The sequence below is a fragment of the Monodelphis domestica genome, chromosome 2 (assembly GCF_027887165.1).
Source record: "Monodelphis domestica isolate mMonDom1 chromosome 2, mMonDom1.pri, whole genome shotgun sequence".
Classification (NCBI taxonomy): Eukaryota; Metazoa; Chordata; class Mammalia; order Didelphimorphia; family Didelphidae; genus Monodelphis; species Monodelphis domestica.
Window position 1 is genome coordinate 505,471,868 of NC_077228.1, and position 6,167 is coordinate 505,478,034.

Consider the following 6,167-nt stretch of genomic DNA (forward strand, 5'->3'; position numbering starts at 1 on the left):
CCCTGAACCAGAAAGGACATTCCAGCTGATGCTGCTCATCCAGGCCCTGCCCTCCCACAGAAGGGAAGGACAGCTGGACGCAAGCTTGCTAGGAAAGCCAGACAAGACAGCCAGAGATAGAATGACCCAGGAGGCATTTCCAGGGCAAGAATCAGAAGAATGCAGGAGGAGGAACAATGCAGGCAAGTCTACAGAGGCAGCGCTGGTTGTCAATGGCTAATCCTCTCCCCTCTCGTGCCCCTCCAGGATGGGTTATGCGAAGAATGGGTTTAGAAAATGGAAGCCAAGTGCCAGAGTGGGATAAAACCAAGCATGGAGAGAGAGAGCTTCCATCATACAGTGGAGGAGTGGAGAGGAAGAGAGACAGAGAAACAGAGAGATGCAGGAGACACAGAGACAGACAAAGAAACACAGAGGAAGTAACCGAGAGACAGAGATAGACAGGCAGAGGAAACAGAATACAGAGAGATCAGCATAGGACATACAGAGAAACAGGACAGACATATAGAGAAAGAGAAATAGGAGACAGAGAAACGAGAGGCACGTAGAGATACAGAGATGGAGAGAGAGAGAGAGGGACAGAGGGAGGGGGAGAGAGAGAGAGAGAGAGAGAGAGAGAGAGAGAGAGAGAGAGAGAGAGAGAGAGAGAGAGGGACAGGGAGAGGGGGAGAGAAGGGAGAGGAGGGGGAGAGAGAGAGAGAGAGAGAGAGAGAGAGAGAGAGAGAGAGAGAGAGAGACGAGAGAGAGGAGGAGAGAGAGGGGAAGAGAGGGACAGGGAGAGGGGGGAGAGAAGGGAGAGGGAGGGGGGAGGGGGGAGAGAAGGGAGAGGGAGGGGAGAGACAGAGAGAGAGAGAGAGAGAGAGAGAGAGGAGAGAGAGAGAGAGAGAGAGAGAGAGAGGGAGAGGGAGAGGGGAGAGAGAGAGAGAGAGAGAGAGAGAGAGGGAGAGAGAGGGAGAGAGAGAGAGAGAGAGGGAGAGAGAGGAAGAGAGAGAGAGAGGGAGAGAGGGAGAGAGAGAGAGAGAGGGAGGGAGGAGAGAGAGAGAGAGAGAGAGACGAGAGAGAGAGAGAGGAGAGAGAGGAGAGAAGAGAGAGAGAGAGAGGAGAGAGAGAGAGAGAGAGAGAGAGAGAGGACAGGGAGAGGGGGGAGAGAAGGGAGAGGGAGGGAAGAGGAGAGACAGAGAGAGAGAGAAGGGAGAATAAAGAAGGTGGGAGGGGGCAGGAAGGTGGCTCAGTGGACTGAGAGCCAGGCCTAAACAAAGGAGGTCCTGGATTCAAATTTGACCTCAAACACTTTCTAGTTGTATGATCCTGGGTAAGTAACTTAACCTCTATTGCTTAACTCTTACACTCTTCTATATTGGAACCAATACATAGTGTTGATTCTAAGATGGAAGGTAAGGGTTTAAAAAGAAAAAAGAAAGAAAGATAGGGAAGGGTATAATATAAAATATATAATACAATATAATATAAAGATGAGGGGGAGAAAGAGAGAGAGACAGAAAAAGGGAGAGAGAGAAAGGGAGAGAGGAGAGATGGAGAGAGAGAGAGAGGAGAGCTTTTTCTTTTTTGGTTCTCCAGATCATAGCCTTAGAGCTGGAGGGGAGGCTAGAGATCATCTAGTCCAATCTCATTTTACACATGAGTAAACTGAGACCCAGGGAATTCAAGTAACTTGCCCACAGTCACATAGGTGGTAAGAATTAGCAGCAGAATTTGACATCAGAGTCTCTGACTCTGGAGCCAGTGCTCTCTTCCCAGCCTCTCTAATTCTTCCATCTCTAAGCAAGTCACTTCCCTTGAGCCTCCAAGTGCTTCTACATTTCTCTAGAAAGGAGCAGGCACTGGCCTAAGGGGAGGGGGGCAGGGCAAACTGGCTCCCTGTCTTCTCCAGCTGCACCAGCTGCACCATCTCCCAATGCCTGGGTCTTCTTGGCACAGCTGGGAAGAGAGATCAGATTACGCCTTTGGAAATCCTCCTGGCATAGTCACTAAGAATCACAGCTGCCCCAGGATGCACAAGGAATATGGAAACAGGAAAGAAAGAAAAAAGGAGAAAGAAGGCAATGCTTCATTATTCTTCTGCACAGCCATGCTGCCATGATCTTAGGTCACCTGGAATTGCTCAGGATCTCAGATCATTTTCCCTTCCACCATTGCCATGTAAAAAAAGCCAACCTGTTTTTAATGTGTTATAGGCAATTAAATTTGCTTAGTGTCTGTTTGCTTTTTTAAAGGAAAGCAAACCCTTTTATTAGAATCAATACTAAGTACCTGTTCCAAGGCAGAAGAGCTATAAGGGCTAGGCAATGGGTCACTCAGCTAGGAAGTATCAGAGGTCAGAGTTGAACCCAGGACTTCCAGTCTCCAGGCCTGGCTCCCTCTCCACTAAACAACATGGTAGCCCTCTCTGTTTACATTTAAATCAGATCATTTCAACACAGAAAAGTATTATCAAAGCCAGTGTGGCTTAGTGGACAAAGGAGTCAGCCTTGAAATTAGGAAGACCTGTGTTCAAGTCCTGCCTGTGACCTATCCAGGCTGTGTGTGAGATCCTGGGAAAATCATTTTACATTAAATTCTCTAAGCAGCTCTGTTAAACTCTCAGTTGCTGGGCAGGTATCAATTTACTTCCTTCTAGCACTTGGGCACTATTGTGTGCCAGGCACACAATAGCACATAATAAATGTTGATTGATGGATTTGATCTCCTTGGCCCTAAGCTTCCTCATCTGTAAAATGGAAGGGTTGATGTTCTCCCCAAAGTTACCTACACCAACGAAATCTAAAGAACAAGCCAAGTTTCCTAACGCTTTCTCAGATCGTCCCCTTTGTTCCTCATTAGAATTTCTGTCAATTCATTCTCCTTCTTCATACAGGGGCTCATCATCTCCTGCTTAGAGTATTGCAATAACCTCCTCGTTGTTCTCTGGCCTTGAGGCTTTCCTCATGCCAATTCATCCATCACTCAGCTGACAAAGTGATTTTCCTACCAGGTCTGACCACTTAACACGTTTTATACTTTATTTCTTCCATGCATTCTAGGATCTGGCTATACTGACCCATCAGTGCCCCCCCCCCCCATTCCTTCTTAAACCACCCTTTGGCACAAGACTCCATCTCTTACCTCCGTCCCTGGGAGATTCTCCCTTCTAGTACCAGCCCAAAACCCACCTTTTGCAAGAAGACTTTCCTGCTTCCTTCCTCCAAAACGAATGCCTTCCCTTTCAGATTACCTTCCATTTATTCTGTTTATCCAGAATTATTTGCATATTATATTGTCTCCCTTGTTAAAATGTGAGTACTTTGATGTCACTTGGATAATAGAGTCTGGGGAGTTTGGCTTTTGGGGGGGCTGTTAATACATGCTTATGAGGTAGAGAGGAAGAGTAGGGCACAGGATTTGAATAAATTGAGGAACGGAGACATTAGAATATTTGAGGGGGGTGCAGCTGGGTATCTTAGTGGATTGAGAGCCAGGCCCAGAGATGGGAGGTCCTGGGTTCAAATTTGGCCTCAGACACTTCCTAGATGTGTGACCCTGGGCAAGTCACTTCACTCCCATTGCCTAACCCTTACCACTCTTCTGCCTTGGAACCAATACACAGTATTGACTCCAAGACAGAAGGTAAGGGTTTTATTTAAAAAAAAAAAAGAATATTTGAGGGACTATAAATAAGTAAGTTGAATTCCCTTAGCATAAGGGCAGGAGTTGGGGTAGAAGGGGAGATTAAATTAGGTAATGAACTGGTTTATTAGTAATGTAAAGATGAGATTAACTCTCCCCTGCCCATTTTTAGATTTAATCACCGGAAGTGCATACACCCCACTTATCCTGAAGTGGGGGAGAGGTCTGTGACCCACACTGTGAAAGTGAGTGACAAATCAGAACCCACTGACTGTCCCCTGGGCAGTCCTAAGCAAAGCTTTAGCTGTAATTGGTCCATGTAAAATGGAAGGAAGGCACAGGAAGTGATGAAAAGGAAAGTCTTTAAAAATGCCAAGAACTTCCTGTGACAGGTTCTTGTGCCTTCAACTTGACTGTGGAGGAGCTCTGGCTGAGGACTGCTTCTATTAGGACTACCACGTGGGTGAGTGAGAAAGGCTGACTCCTTTCTGTGTCTTGTTCTGAGAGGTACTAGCCATTGCTAAAACCCTTGTTTAATTGACTCCTAGGCCCTCTGGCTGGGGCTTCTGGAGCCCTGCCAAAGTAAAACCAGGGCTTGAGCAAATAGTCTAGCTAGATTGATTACTCTGCCCTCTTTCTCATTTCTCTACTTTCACTCTTTCTATATTTTATAAATTGCTAAAAAATAATTTGGAATTAACTAATTCCTGATAAATTTAGTCCAACCCTTTAATTTTAACTCCTTGTCATCTGGCCTTTACAGTAACTAGAGATTTAGAATTACTTAGGTGGGGGGAATACAAGAGGATAGCAGTATGCTGGGACAGCTAGGTGGCTCAGTGGATACAGCACTAGACCTAGAGTCAGGAAGATTCATCTTCCCAAGTTCAAATCTAGCCTCAGACACTAGCTATGTACCTCGGGCAAGTCATTTAACCCTATTTGCCTCAGTTTCCTCAAGAAAACCCCAAATGGAGTGAGGAAGAGTCTTAATTTACTCAACTATAAAATGAGGATAATAGTCATACATGACTGAAGTCTGAAGAACAAAGAAGTACGTTAACTATGGAAGAGGTCAGGCAGAGTATTAGTAGTAAGAGAGAGGTCTGTGGAAGGAGGGAAGGATTAGATTGTTCAAGGTTCTCCCTTGAGGCCCAACCTCAGGATAAGGGGTGATGGATCCTGTGAGCCTTGGGTTGGCCCACCTCACAGTAACAGGAGCAGGTGGACCAATGAACTGGAGAAGGCAAGAGGAAGAAGATGGTGTTGCAAGGATGAAGGTGTGTGTGTGTGTGTGTGTGTGTGTGTGTGTGTGTGTGTGTGTGTGTGTGTGTGATTTGTAGGGGAAGGAAGTGTCTGGAATAGAGGAAGACCTCCGAAAACTGGAGAAGACCCTTCAAAGAATTCCTTTCCTTGGGATTCTCATTCTTTCATTTCACTCTGTGTATTGACTATTATTGTTGAAGTGGAGTTGGAGAAGTTAAGCTGAGTCTTTTTCCTAGGAGCTGGGCTAGAAGGTGATTTCCCTCTCACCTCAAAGCCTTCCAGGCTCCTTTGAGCTGAGTGCTAGTCCACTGAACTCAGAGTCATTCTCTACTCCTTCTCAGTCACCCCTATATTTAATCAGTCTCCCAGTCTTATCAGAAGCAGTTCAAGTCACTAGCCCCAGGTCCTTAACACTGAAGATTCAGGCCGAAGACCTCTTGGACAGGAAGTTCATCATCTTTTATAGTCCTTTTTTACATCACTTCCTGTCCCTTCCTCCACTTTACAGGGACCAATGGCAGTGTTTAAATTTGCTTAGCACTGCCCAAGGGGCAGTCAGTCACTTCTGGAGGTGTTACTCACTTTAGTAAGTGGTTTGTGAACCTCCCCTACATATTGTTAAGTAAGGGTGTCTTCACTTTTGATTGATCAAATTTAAAAGTAGATAAGGGGAGAGTCAATCCTATTTTCACAATCCCCAATGGATCATTTAACATAACCAGTTTATACCTCTAAAGATCTTCTAACTGCAGGTGCATATAATATTGCACCTTCTAAGAGGAAACTACAATAATTAGAGATAAGAAGGAAATAAGAGAGAGAGAGAGAGAGACAGAGAGACAGAGAGACAGACAGAGACAGAGAGAGAGAGAGAGAGACAGAAAGAGAGAGAGACACAGAGAGAGAGACAGACAGACAGAGAGAGAGAGAGAGAGAGAGAGAGACAGAGAGAGACAGAGAGAGAGAGAGAGACAGAGAGAGACAGAGAGAGAGAGAGAGACAGAGAGAGAGAGCGCAAAACCAATGTTTACTAGACACATTGACAAAAAATCAATTGGGGGCAATCCCCTTTGGCATAAGAGTTTCCATTCAGAATAAATGTGTTCAACTCCTTCAGTTCAATCAATTACATCCTGTATCTTCTGATGCAGTGGAGGTTTCTTTATGGTACATTTTTGATTCAAGGAGTCAGGGAGCTTCTTTTCCTGAAAATTTTCTCAAACAAACTTTTTCTTCTTTAAATAATAGATTTAATGAAAATTACACACCTCCCCTCT